Consider the following 15,073-nt stretch of genomic DNA (forward strand, 5'->3'; position numbering starts at 1 on the left):
CTCTGGTCCCCACAAGTCACAGTCCTGACCCATGGCCTGAAAATATTATCGTAGAAAATGTTACTCTCCTCAACCACAGTTGCCTTTTCTTTACAATGGGAATAATAACATGAGGGCCTCTCAGAGTATAATTAATGTCAAATTAAATAATGCATATAAAATATTTATCTTTGTATATGGTATGAATGAGCTCTCAGAGAACTTCCAGAATAGGACTCTGGGCAGACAATTAAAGAGATTACAGTATGGAAGACGCATCACCAGGGGCAGGAGCATTAAGAAACAGACACAATTAAGGAAAACCTCTTGGGAGCCAAATAGCACCTATACCCACATGCATACATACACACATACGGGGGACAGGGCAGTGAGATCTATTGTATGGCTCCGAGACAGCCACATGCAGAGGTCAGGAGAAAGGATGCTGTGTAACTGGTCCTATTCAAAGAGGAAAGGGCAAGGTTGGTAAAGCCATGGAGAGAAAAGAACACAGCTCACGTGAGGATCGAGGGAAGCTAAGTGTAACCTTAATGAAGAATAAGATGCTGGGACACAGAATGTGCACACTTAGAGCAGGTAGTGCTGGTCTGGAGGACAGCCTGGTGTTCACAGGACTTCCCCTAACAATGTACTTAAATACGTCCACCTTGGATGTGCCTATCTATCTTGACTCACTTTAGCCGTCCGTTTGCACGCATAGAAGACTAATCCGTCCATACCACAGGCTGTCCAGGGTCTGTGTTTTACACTGTCTTGCTTATTTAGCTTCTCCACAACTGCTTGTCAGTTGTACTTTGTGCTAAGCAAAGTTGACTGAAGCATGTACTTTCGCCTGGAATATTTTGTAAAAACAGCAAATAGCTTTCTATTTGAGTAAGGACCTCGGGGCCCCACCCAGTGCTTACATGGAAAGTTTGTTCATTGACTTTTGTGCAGTAAGAGTTGTTTACGACATGAAGAGCTTGTGGACAGGATCCGTTTCTCTTTTGACCTTGCTTGTTTTTTCTTCCCTCCTGTGACATTAATTATTTCCCAACCATGTGGGTTTTCTTTCTTCTTTTTTTTTTTTTCCTAACTTAGAATTCACGCATGAGGTTGAGAGTCATGTGTGTATTTTTAGTTGTGTGTTATATTTTATCCCGAGACTTCTGTTTCACAACCGGGTGTTGCAGCCTTCTAGAAAACACACTTTAGCCCAGTGGGCCCTTCTGATTATAGGGTAAGGAGCCATGTAATCACTGTGGCTATTTCTCTGTGGATTTTTGCAGAGTACCCTAGGAACTCCAGATCCCTCGAGCTGGAATTTCGGATAGTTGTGAGTTGCTGTGTAAACACTAGGACCTGAACATGGGTTGGGTCCTTTGCAAGAACAGCAAGTGTCCTTAACTGCCATCTCCCTATCCCTAGTTGCTGTCATTTTTATTCTGCTTCAGTGCAAGGTCCTTTAACTTACAAAGTGCCTTATTGTGTAGCCCATCATTTATCCTAATCCCAGACCTATCAGATAAGCAGGTATTTTAATTCATGTTTTAGCAGATGATAGATAATACAATGGCACAGAAGGTTCTACATCCTTGAGGTTATGTGGCTTTAAGAATCAAGCTGTTATAATCTTGGCTGTCCAAGGATTCTGAAACAGGCATGTGTAGTTGATAAGACTGTACATTATCTATCTATCTATCTATCTATCTATCTATCTATCTATCTATCTACCTATCTATCTATCAATCATCTATCTATCTATCTGACTCATTCATTCCTTCAGAGGAAGAAAGAGCCATCAATAAAGGCTGACTGGAAGCACTGAGCTATAGCACAGTCAAAAATGCCCCTAAAAATTGTCATGAGTTGCCCAAGCTCTTCCTCCTTCTTCAAACACCATAAAGCATGGTGGTGACTGGATTTGTCTGCTTTGCCACTTAAGTGTACTGAGGCTTCAAGTTAAATTTCAAACATAAAATTACACGAAATTAACTACTTTTCTTTTTTTGTGAATGGAATTGTCATTTTTTTCTAATCCCTGAGGAAGTGCCAATTTTCCATGAATATGGAAATTGCTTGTCCCCCCCCCTTAGGAGTCTAACATTTCAAAATGGCCCCAAGATTCCTGTATGAGTTCTGGACAAGGACATAAACTCAGGCATCATGACTTTTCTGCGGATGCTGTCAGCCCAATGGCACTCCCTGAACAGTGCCTTATTTCTGATGAGATCTAGGCTGCCAGCATCCCACTTTTTCTATGGACAGAATCACCCCTTCTTTTATTAAAAACAGCAGCAACTCATGGAAACATGCCTGATGTCATTTTTGAATGCGAGGGAAAAGAATTTTGGAAGTGGGATCTGCTTCACATTTCTAAAGCATTTGTTTAACTCTAGTTTTCCCCTTTTGACCTTCCTGAGGATGCATGTGGGTGTTAAATTGTTACCAAAGGGAGGGTCCCTTGTAACTACAACCAACTACACACACACACACACACACACACACACACACACACAACACACTTTCCCACACACTAAACTTGGCTCTGTGGCACTCTCATGGAATGCTGAATGGAAAAGATGCAGAGTGTTTTTGATCTGCAAAGAAACACAGCCAGGATGACTGTAGCCATTTTTAGATACGCATTTGGGCTGGAAGGCAATGAGTGTGGGGGAGAGGGTGTGTCTGGTGAGACAAAACTCCTAATATTATGTTCTTAAATATTTAAATATTGAAGAATATGAAGAAGTAAAAAGTAAAAGCATTCTTTTCTCTTATTTCTTCTTACTTTTAGGGCTCGGGAATCATTTGATGCTTGTCCGTTTTGGGTTGGTACTATGAATTCAAGAGCTGTTTATTTGAAAATCGCAATCTGTGTTAATTACTCTTGAGGTTAAAAACTTGTTTCTTTGTGAAAAAAAATGAATCTTTTGTATGTATCATTCCATCCCTTCTTTTGTTTTTCCACTTGTAAGTGAATTCTGTTTTCCTGTCAGGTTAGAGCTCCAGAACTTGACTTTCTCCTTTTGGGGCTGTATGGTGTTTCTTTGCATTGGTTTTATGACTTGGTGTTGAGAATTAAGAATACAGTTGCTCACTCTTACAATATCACCTTAAACCTCTGTCTTTGCACAGGAGGACTATACATCCCTAAGATTAATCCTCAGCATAGACTTAATATATAGAGTGCTTGTACTTCAAATGGCAAAGGTCTAGATTTGAAAAAAAAATCATGGAATCCTCAGTTTCGTCTAAGACAAGACTCACTCTAACGCTCATTCCTATGGTGGTGTGCTCACTACTGACACTCATCAGGACTCAGAGGAATGGGGCTTTCTGACACCAAAGAGGCTTAAGACATCATGCTTACCAATTACATCAGAATCACTGCTGTTGGGGTCATGATGTCTGTATACAACTTTTTCATCCCTTATGGCAGACTGGGAGCCACTGCTATGGTGAAAAGGCTCCAACGTGGCAACTGATGCTCCCTTCAGTTGGTGTTCTGTATCTATATAAAGGCATGTGCACATAGTATCCCCAATACACTTTTATGTAATGTGGGCTCTCTGATCATTACAGAGCTATTTGGTACACCATAGCCTTTGCTCTCTGCTAGCCCATAAGTACACATTATGTACATAGTACACATATGTACAGTGCTGCATACAAATAAGGGTTTGGAGAATGATCAGAGGCCAGTGGATATGTTAATGGGGGAATGGTGAGAAGTCCTAGATGTGACTAAAGGGAAGATGAAGGGGCCATTAAGCAATCATGTGGGCATAATTTTCAGACTAAAAAAAATGGTAGGCAATCCAACATAAACAGAATCCATATAGGTTGTTAACTACCAAGGTAAACAGCCTATTTTGTCTTCTCTGCTTTGGGTTGTAAGATAGTAAAAAGATGTATGTCAAGAAAAGGTTGTTGTACAGTGGCCAGGCACTGCTACTTTATAGCACAATATGTCTGTAGTGTACTTTCTGTGAATTACATCCATGTACATAATTTTCCATGACCACATCATTACCCTAATGTTGGCAGAGAAGAGAAATGTCTTCATTATAACAAAGGAACCAGGGAGAAGGGAGAAGGAATAAGAAGACTATCTTCTTGATCCAGCACATTGTATTTATTTCTAATATATGTCTTTGCTGATTTGGCACCTGGAGTTTCTGACTGTAAGCTTTGTGCTCTTTTGTGTTAAAATGCAAACTTCTCAGGGACACACAGTGGAGAGAAGGAGGGATTATGGAAATTTTTAAGAAATGAATGTGTGCCATACAAAAATTCTACTTTGTTTTTAAACATCCTGTGAGAAAACACAGACACACAAATGCACACATACAGACACATACCCTCAATATGTATCTTGAACCATGTTTAGCAAACAGTCTTGAAAGCTGTAACTCCAAGTTTAGAAAAATATAGAGCTTTGCATAATTAAAACAAAGAAAGAATTTGCCTTTCAACTTGACAACATATTTTGTAAAATGCTTTATGAACTTAATTATAATCATCCGCTTAGGATATTGCAATATTTACACAAAATGACATTGTGAGATGATATTTTAAGCTTAGGTGAATATGGTCTGCAAGCAGATGCCTTCAAGGGCCTGTTAGAAGAGAACATATTTGAACAGTTCTATGTGGGTCTGTACTTCTTAGATGCCGGTTCCCTCACTCTCCTCTTTGTTAGAAGACCTTGACTTTGTAAGTGTACATTTGTCAATCCTGGTTAATTTTCAGGAACATAACTTCCATGGTGGTCCAAGCATTGCTGTTCGCTGCCTGGGGAGTGAACCATTATAACTCATTTCCTCACGAATTTGGATTGTTTTCCCAATTAGTCAGTAATCACCATGCTGAGAACGTACAGGGCAATGTGTTTGGATGAGGGACTAGTAATTGGGAAAGTGCCCGCCCAAGAATGGGAACAGACTGAGGCTTGAAACAGTTTGGATGTCAAAAACGAAGGACAGAAACACATACTACATGAAGCCATCGGGATAATGAGAAGCCAGCAGGCATGCCTAGGGCAGGAACTATGAGGATGGATTAGGCATTGTACATTTAAAAAGAAAAAAAGTTAGACATTTTCTCCTTGCCAATTTCTTCTGTTATTCTCTTCCCATGGGAAAAGTAGAAAGAGCGATAATTTTGAGACAAGCACTAACATAACATAGTTCAGTAGCTGCACAAGGGTCAGTGGGGCCTTAATACCAAGCCTGAGGCCTGAATGTTCTGCTCTCTCAAAACATCCTTGTCTGTGGATCATCTACTTCCGGTCCCAAACCCAATGGGGCCATCTCCAGGGCTCGCTCCTTCTGGGAGCATCTTCTGTAGTAAAAAGGGAGAGGCTGGCATCCAACCACATGTTAGGGTGTGAAGCAGAGAGGGAAGGAACTACTTTAGTTTACTGAGTGGAAAGAAACTCAACGGAAGAACTGGAATTTGTGCGTGAGGAGAGAAATTTATTTCTCCCCAGGCTACTATGGGAAGGAGGAGGGGAGGAACTCAAGTGTGTGGGTGTGGATAAGGATCCCACGTTATGTTGTTAAGTAAAGCTGTTTGTAATCTTCGAGACTGTCTCAGGAAGGAAACCCATGCCAGGATGCTGGAGGCAAATAAACAGTTCTATGATTCTTTTTTAACAACAAATTCTGGGAACCATAGAGAGGAATTTAATTTTACTACACTTGACCAAAATTCTAGTATAGACTGAGTGTCTGGTGAAGCTGTGGAGCAAAGAATGCTGGTATATATAATAGCCAATGGGGACTTACCAGGAATCAAGCCGATGGGGGGGGGGGGAGGAGGGAGGAAGGGGGAAGGGAAGGAAGGAGAGAGGGAGAGAGACAGAAGAAAGACAGAGACAGAAAAACACACACATAAACATTCATGCAAGTGCAAGCACAGACCATCATATGATGTGAATAAATTTGATTTTCAATAAAGATTTTTCCACAAATTCATTTGAGGGATGTGGTGGACTGCATATCAAATATGAATTCTGATACATCTTAAATTTGTTGATTAATCAGTGGCCTTGGTTGAAGCAGTGGTCATAAAACCGAATTCTATCTTGTTTTCGGCAAGTCCTGACACTCACCTCTGCTGGTTGTGAAACACACAATAAGTTATTTCCTGGGTTCCAGTGCTATTCAAGTGGGGAGAAAAAAAAAAAACAGGGAGACTAACTGGACTGCCTTGACTGCATGCTACTTGGTGCTATCATTGATCTAGTTTCACTGAAAGATTTTTTTTATCAAGTAAGTATATAATTATTTGATTTAAAATTTTTCAGGCAACACCCCAAGAGGACAATTGATTAACTATCTAACAAAGCTGATTTTTTTTCCTCTTCTATGTAATGCTTTCAAGGAACAAAAGTAATAAATGAAAAAGAAGTCCGTGCTAAGGAGACATAGAGGATGCAGGATGCTCTGTGCTCTCCTCTGTAAGAAGCAGGGGAGTCCAGGTGTCTCTCAGCTTTCCAACCATCTCTCTGTTGTCCCAGAAGTGAGTGTGGCTGCCAGCAGAAATCTCAGCAGGCCCTTTCCATTTAAAAGCCTCAGCATGACTGTGAAAAGAGGAAAGATGTTTGGGGGAAAAGCAACATAGCACCAAGAAAGAATTATAGCAGGAGCAAGGTTGTAAGTCATCAGCAAGCAGAGTCAGTTTCAGCAAGCCCCCCCCTCCCCCTCAAGCCAGATATTTTGAAAAGGAAGAGATTAGCTGCATAGAAATATTTTACACTTCTTAAGGAAACTCAAGAGTAAGAAGTTTACATTGTTTGTCGGGATTTCTGAAATAATATTTTTCCTAACACCTCATATTAGGCTGTGTGGAATTGGAGGTCTGTCTGGATTAGATTATTACTACAAGTAGCATGATTAACTTTCACAGTGATGTCAGATTTCAGCTTGCCTTCTTGATTTCTCATCAAACAAGCTCCTAGTTTTTCCCTTTCCCATGCATTTAGCTACCAAGAAAAATTAACTATGGCTTCTGAACTGCTCTACTTAATGCTATTCCTTGAACTGTGTGTTATCATACTAACCATGCTTTATGGAACATGGGCTTTATAGCTATCTCCAGCTTCGTGTGTGTCACAGGAGCCACCACTCTGCACATCGCTGGAATAAAATCCTGTTCTCCCAACTGTCTAAGAAACTTCTTTGCTTCTTTTTAACTCTAAGGTTTGGGGGTGGGGTGGGGTGGAGGATGGAAGGCTCTCATTCTTTATTGTTCTAAAAAGATCAGAGTGAAAGTTATCAGGATGTTCATTTGGATTTTACACTTACAGTGTAGTTTATATTTATTTGCGTGAGGGGGTGACCACTTTGGAGAGTTAGTTTTTTTCCTCCTACCTTAGGTTGTGGGGCCCAGAGTTACCATAATCAGATTGCTAGGTTTGGTGACAAGCCCCTTTTTCCACCAACCCTCTGGTCCAGGTGTCAGACTTTCAAGCTGTAGAACTTATCCTGTAGATCCTACTTTGGAAGGTAGTGAGTCTCTCATCATCTGAGATAGTTAATACAGACTAATGTGGAACTGACTACGGATTTCTCTTAGCAAAGAAGATTATACCAGTGATTTCTGATGTCCCCTTTACCTTAAACTTTCTATATGTACACATATCAATGTACTGTATTTTGTATAGAAAAAATTCAATGGGTGAAATTCAAATATTTTCTTACACTTATGGTGATGTCAATTTTTCATAAAGCCAATCTCACTCCATGAAAAATTTTTTATAAGTACCTGTTTATCTTGTTGGTTTTTATTCTCTTTTTAATGTTATCTATAAAATTACAACTCAATTTCATCACATTTGACCCCCTCAGCCTTCTAAATTTCTTTTCTAATCTACACCACAAAGTAGTCCATTTGAAAACTAAGTCCCCACCAATACTTACTAACGGGGTTGACAATGCAAGACCTTGCCACAGCCAACTCTGGCTCTGTGAAAAGTAAGGACATTTTGCTAACTAGTTCAAGCCTGTTCCAAGTAACCTTGGTCCCAGGGTCTCATTAATCACAATATATTTTCCATAGCAACAAACTTGTACATTCAATAAAAAGCAATAGCTCTTAGCAAGAGTAAAACCCCAGGAGACAGAGCAGGAGAACATTATTTTTGATAATGGCTGGAGACATGAGTTCTATTAGAGGAAAATATAGTGGGAAAGCATAGAATAAAAATTGATACCTTCCTTAGAGCAAGTCCCAGCGGGACGCTGGGCAAGTGGGATGTGGGAGGGGCTGTACTTCATGTGTCTTTGAAGGTAAGGGGAGCACAGTGTTTAGAACGTTGATGATTGGTTCAGTTCCTCATATAGCAGTGCCTTTATCCAACAAGTACAAAGGGAAGTCACCCTCATGCTAACAACCAATAGCTTCTATTAAGTATCTGTTTTATGCCTGACATGCCACTAAGTATCACGCATGCCTTAGTTCATTTGATTTCTCAATGGCTCTCTCATGTACTCGTTATCATTATCATTTGAAGTTGAGCAAGCCAAGGCTTCATGGATTATCTGCTACTGACAGCTAACAGAAGGAATATTCATCTCTGACACTAAGACACACATTTGTAACCAGTTGGCTCCAAAGCTTTCCAGAGCTCACGCTCCAGTTTTATCTCCAACAATGGAATGGTTATTGGTCATTGGGGGGAAATCATTGTTAAAGATCATTATCTCTCTCTGCAATTCATCTGGAGGCGTCAGGCTTCCACCCAAGTCCCATAAACATATGAAAGAGATAGGAGTATATCTCGGTGAACACCAAACTGTGGAGTTATAAACTGCATTGTGGCCTTAAAAAGCTTTGAGTCTTAAGACTTTCTACACATACAATGTGAATGGAAGTTAATGTTTTGGTCCAAATCCCAGTAATTCAGAAATAATGTAGTTAGGTTGAGCTGCATTGGAGACATTGTAGATAGATGGGTAGATAAATAGAATGGTAATAGGTAGTAGATAGATTAGATAGATAGATGATAGATAGGTAGGTAGGTAGATAGAATAGAGGGATAAGTAACTGCCTCTTAGGTAGTGGAGAGAAGAGATTGTATTTCACATCAATTTTTGGCCATGTTGAGTTAGGTGCAGAATACAAGCAAATGTTTGAGTTTCTGTCTTACCTATGGTATGAATCTTGATTTAAACCCTCTGTGTAATTGAGGGCAAGACACTGATTTCTCTAAGCATTATTCCATTCGCCTGTGAGTTTATGATGATAGTTTCAATTCTGCCTAAGAAAGACCAGTGCCTCAGTGAAGGCATTCCTCATGCCCTCTCAGGAACTGTCCACTCTGGGTACCGCTGTTCTCTGCTCCATTACCCCAATGAGGTTTTCTTTCCCCCAGACACTTGTCCCTGTCTGTAACAATCAGTCACGCATTTGTTTAGATGTTTATTGGCCTGCCTCATTCAATAGAATGTGACCTGTTTTAAGTTGGGGGGGGGGTTGTCTTGTTTCTTCATGTCTATACCCTCAGCCTTTAGGAGATTGACTGCTATGGGGCAGAGGCCCCGCCAGGGTTCTCTCTGCTACTTTGAGGAGTGTAAACATGGCTGATGTGTTTGTTAAAAAAGACAAATGCCATGAGACCCATTCTAAAGATCACTCTCGAAGACTCCCCTGAAGGAGAATCTTCCGTTCTTCCTGTGGTTCCAGTGTGCATCCCAGCTTCAGAAATATTTCATTAGAGAAATCGCCCACGTTCTCAAGGATCTTTCCGTCTTAGTTGGCAGTCAGTATCTTTCCTCTTCGAGGAAAGACAAATGTCTCTACCAGTTTCATGGCTCTAGCCCCAAATGCAGCCTCCTTTGGCCTTTTCGAATTACAAAGAGAAAAAGAAAGGAGGAAGAATTCCCTGAGGGGAAAAGTATCTGCAGATAGAGAGGGGAGGGGCACAGTAAGGAGAGGGTAAAATGAATCCGTACACAATGAAATACCCCTCTGTAGGGGTCTGTGAGAGCAGTGATAAAGAAATAAGAAGGGAGAAGCAGAGGAAACAGATGTAGCTGCCAGAAGTTAAATACACATCTGTTAAGAATGCTCTTCTCATATGCAGGGTCAGAAAAATATGTACAGATGTAGCACCCCACTGATTGACAGCGAGACCTCAGTTCTGGCTCGGGGAATCTTGTTTACTTGACAGCACTTTGTTTTAAAGCTGGAGGCAGAGAAATGTCTTATGCATGTCCTTAAACTGGAAGGCCTTTTGTTCAGGATACTTATACCATTTGCAGATAATGATGTGCATAGCAGTTTCAGCTGTCTGCATATGCATTTTTATGTTTTTTTATGACAGTTCTGCGTACTGAACTAAAAGGCCATTTAGAACTGTCAGCGCTGACAGGCATCACCCTTTACATTTACAATTCTGTTAGCGTGCATTGTCAGGTGGGCTCGCCAGACTGCCGAAATGTGATTTCCTTTGAAACCTATGTATGACTTTAATTTAATACAGCAGCCTCAAAAGAGAGAGAGGGAATAAGAGAGAGACAGAGAGAGCGCCCAAGAGAGCTTTATTAAGTATTCTTTTTCCATTAATCTCCTACTTTTTTGTTTTGTAAGACCCTTCCTTTATTCCTCGGCTCCTTTCTTTTCTCTTCCCCCTCTCTCGCCTTGCATTATTTCCTCTTTCGTCTTTCTTCTCCATGGGATTCTTCATGTCAAGCAGAAGGGATGTCAGACAACTGAACGACTTTACCTAGCTGAGCCAAGCCAGACTACCTCTCACTTTCCATATGGCCCAGGGTTAATTTTCAGTCAAACCAATTTTTAAAAGACTTTTGGCAGAGTGTGGTGCCGAGTGAATATTCACAATCTGGACGGTGGGGACGTGGGAGGAATCCATGTAATCCGGCTAATGACTTATCATCTTGTATTATCAAAGCCACCTGTCTTTGAGAGAGCCCCTTTATTCTGCCCCCTAAACATTTATTTCAGCAGTATGGAAGTCTGTCTTTTAAACATGAGACGGTAACATATGCATCTCGAGAGGAATGCAAGCCTGGATGAGCCATGGTAGGCACTGCAAGCTTTGCTAGTTCACCTGGAATAGCCGGCCATGTGTGCGGGAGGCAGACATATTTCAACTCCAACTGGGCTGAAATGATATGCTAACATGTCCGTCCTGACCTGAGACAAATGTGTTAAATAGCAATGCAGCTTCAGCTTTTGAAAAGCAACTCCCCCCGACCCCCCGGAACTTTCCTTACCCCAGAGCGTCTGGGGTGGATGAGAGTCAGAAAGGAAGCGGGTCACAATCCCACGTATATACTTCTGGTAATCGGCTGTAAGAGCTCACTGGGATTAAAATGGGCTCTAAGTCTTCAGGGTCTCTTCTGTATCCACATTTTGTATTTACCTTAATGAAGGGTTCCATTGGCCCCTGATAAATCAGACTAATAGTTGGCTATGCACAGAGACAGGCCAGTTAATTATCTGCAGATATAGAAAGTTTTGAGAAACATATTGGTTAACAAATAGCATTTTAAAAGCCTATTTTAAAACTTAAAAAAAAAAAAAAAAACCTAACTATACCAGAAATTACATGTACACTAATCTACAGTGTATTGAGCCACAGACTTCTTTGTGTATGAAACCAAGGCGCCACAGCAAGGTCAGCATGTAGACTACCCCCAGTTTCTGAGAAAGGGTGAATACACAATTCATACACCCATCATCACCCTCAAAGGTTTGCACGAAGACAGGAGAGAGCAAACTGGGGGTCCTGGATTGAATTTTATAGCAGGAAGGCCTGGTTTGTGTTAACCCATGAATGATTCAATCTATAGGGGTGGTGATTTTTCTACCCTATTTATTTCATGTAAGAATCACACAGTCCCCATGATGATGACCATACATGCTTTATGTATGGTGTAGAGTATGCTGTCCCATGGGGCAGGTGCTATGAGATTGCTCTGTGTCTTCATCTCCTCTCTTATTATTGTGTAACTTAATACCCTTTATCTTTGCATGAAGTTCCCCTTTTAAAATATCCCATTTTCCTTGGCCTATGTGTTAAAAAGTATCTTTCCAAGCACCAACATTGTTCTCCAGACCTGCTAATCAGTAGCTTTCATCTCTGGCAGGAGGGATGGGATACAGCCCCCAGGCTCCCGAAGGCAGGTGGAGGACAGGGAGAAAGGCACAAAGAGGGGGAGCAGAGCGGGTGGATGGATGGCAGGCAGAAACAGGCTGCAGAAGATTCCAACTCTACCATGCATCGAGTCTGTCTTTGCCAGCCCCACTGTGAGCCAGGCTGGTTAAAGCTCCTTCCTAGAGGAGGAAAAACGAAAAGAGAAATCTGAAGCTCTACAGAGCTCTGCCCCCAGCCTCTCTTCCCTGTCTGCATGGTACACTAGCCTCCAATGCCCTGCGGGAACCAATTACAGTATTCTAATGAGGACAGTTCCTATTAGCTGCATTTGGCCAACCTGTTATCTCCTGTACATATGCTGGCTGGGACCACCTCAGCTCAACTCACCTTTCCTAGCCCTCATGCTGCCCCAGCTGGCCTGATGCTCCCTAACGTTGCAGACATCCTCTCCACAGAATCACCAGCAATGGGGCAAGATATGTGTGGTGGTGTAGAGACTCATGTTCGTAGAATGCAAAAAACTGTGGGACCATCAAGCCAGAGAACAGAACTGGCAGGTGATGGCTTGGCGTTGGCTGTGCTTCCCTTACTTGTAAAGTCTTTGGGGACCAAAATGAATGATCATATTTGCAGCAAACACCCCACTGACCTGGGCATGTTTCTAGATAAAGGATAAAATATAATAAGGTTTAAAAGCACTAGTCTGAGACTTAATGTTGCTAACACATACTAACTTCATAACCTCCAGCCAGTTCCTTAATCTTCACAGGCAAGCTCCATTTTGTCATGTACAATGTACATAAAGCTCGCAGCAGCTAAGTCTTAGTTTGGTGACTAGCATGCGGCTATTATTGTTCTAGCATAGTTTGTCCTAATAAAGACGGAATGAATATGAAGAATGGGAATTCTTGTCACTTACTGGCAAGGGCCTGTCCCTGCCTTCTGGCTCTGCTCTTTACATTGTCCAGACCCATCCCAAGACTTTATTGTCAAGGACTTCCATTCTGCACAGCCATTACAAAGAGGTGATGGATAGATAAACTCAAGAATATTAATAAGAAAGGTTTAGTTTTTATCCATGGCATACTCGTATATGGATACGGTTGCCCATTGGTGTCACCAAGGGATTAGTTTCAGAACCCTCTTTAAATTCCAAATTCCTTAAGTTACTCATATTAAATGCAGAGTTTATTATGTACATAACCCACAGACATCTCCCATTTGTCTCTAGCTTACTTGTAATACCTGAGACAATGTAAACACTATATAGTTAGTAGCTCTATAGTTTTGTTTACGGAATAATATGAAAACTGATTAAAATATTTATACATGCTTAGAGCATCAGCAAGTTAAAAATATTTTTATTCATGGCTACTTGTGTCATTAGATGTGTAACCCAGAGATCCAGTGGTCCATTGATGTATGTAGTCATAGAAACACATAAAAAGCCATCTTCAGGGGTTCCTGGATTTCACTCTTTGTGTGTGTGTGTGTGTGTGTGTGTGTGTGTGCGCGTGCACATGTGTCATGCATGTGAATGCATGATATGGGTGATGTGTGTGTGTGTTTGCATGCACAAGTGCTGGCATACATACAATAGTGTGTTTGGAGGTCAAAGGACAGCTGCAAGTGTCAGTTTTTGCTTTACACCTTGTTTGAAACCAGGTGGTTTTGGTGTTTGGTTCTGTTCATACCAGGATGGCTGGCTCACAAGCTTCTGGGGATTCTCCTTTACTCCCTGCATCTCACTGTGGTGGCACAGAGATTATAGGAACATGCTACCATGCCTGGCTTTTTATAAATTCTGGAGAGACATAAAAAGGCCTTCGCCCTTGCATAGAGGACACTTAACCCACTCAGCAACCTTTCCAGCCTGTAAATCATCTTAGAACTAGAATAATTTTGGAAAGTATGCATGAATCCATACAGAATCAATAAAATGTGTTCAGGAGACCTGAAGTTAAAGATTGTGATGTGGGTTCTGTTTGCAACCCCAACACTCCTCATGATCTATGTGGTCTTCCAAATGAGTGTGATCAATTACTCCTCCATAGTGAGCCGTCCATTGTTTACCATGCTGTTCTTTATAAGAAATTGCCTTGCTCAATCCTTTGACCTTTTCCCTCCATAGTTGTAAGGATGGTGAAGCTTTAGGATCTAAGCTTTACAAAGCAAATAAAAAAGAGTTGCCCACAAATTATTTATAAAGAAAATCCATATTTGCAACCAATCTGAAAAGTGACTTTTGTGTGGAAATCTGAACATTTATATATGTTCCTTAAGGTAGTTGGCTTCTGTGTGTAGGTGACTATTCACTACTTATTAGCCATGAAAATGGGGCAGGAGGACAGTATTGGTTAACACTGGTAATTCAAGAATAATAGCAAATGCATATTTGGTTCTGATCCAAATCCAGGAGACCTGGATCAGGTGTCTGGGGATGAGATAGGCACTCCTTTTATCATGCCTTTTGCACTTTACAGTTGCACAGGTCTCTGTCATTAGACAAAGCAGCATCTTGTTTATGGAGTTTGTTCTGTCTGCCCTCTGACTATGAGAAGAGACTAGAAGCCTCCTTAGGTTCTTGTTGTCTAGAGAAGAGGCAGGAGAAAGTCCATAGGGCCTGGCATAGGCTGATCCAGCCTAGGGTTCAATCCAGTATTGGAGGGAGAAGACACTATGACTCCTGCCTTGAAAACTGAGCCATCTCTACACCCATGGGTCCTGTGGTTGACTTTCTTTCCCGTGTCTCTTGACTTAGTCTCTAAGTCCTGGGCATTCTAGCTCACTGCTGCACTGACTTCTGATCACCAACTGACTTTCTTCTCACATTATTAACATAACATAACTAACAGGATTAACATATCTGTTGATTTTATTTACTATCAGGATCCTCTGCCATGAGAGGGCTCCTCATTGTGTTACTCCTCCATTCAGTGCTTAGCACAGTTTCTGGAGCATAGT

This window comes from Arvicanthis niloticus, chromosome 6, assembly GCF_011762505.2.
Source record: "Arvicanthis niloticus isolate mArvNil1 chromosome 6, mArvNil1.pat.X, whole genome shotgun sequence".
NCBI classification, from domain to species: Eukaryota; Metazoa; Chordata; class Mammalia; order Rodentia; family Muridae; genus Arvicanthis; species Arvicanthis niloticus.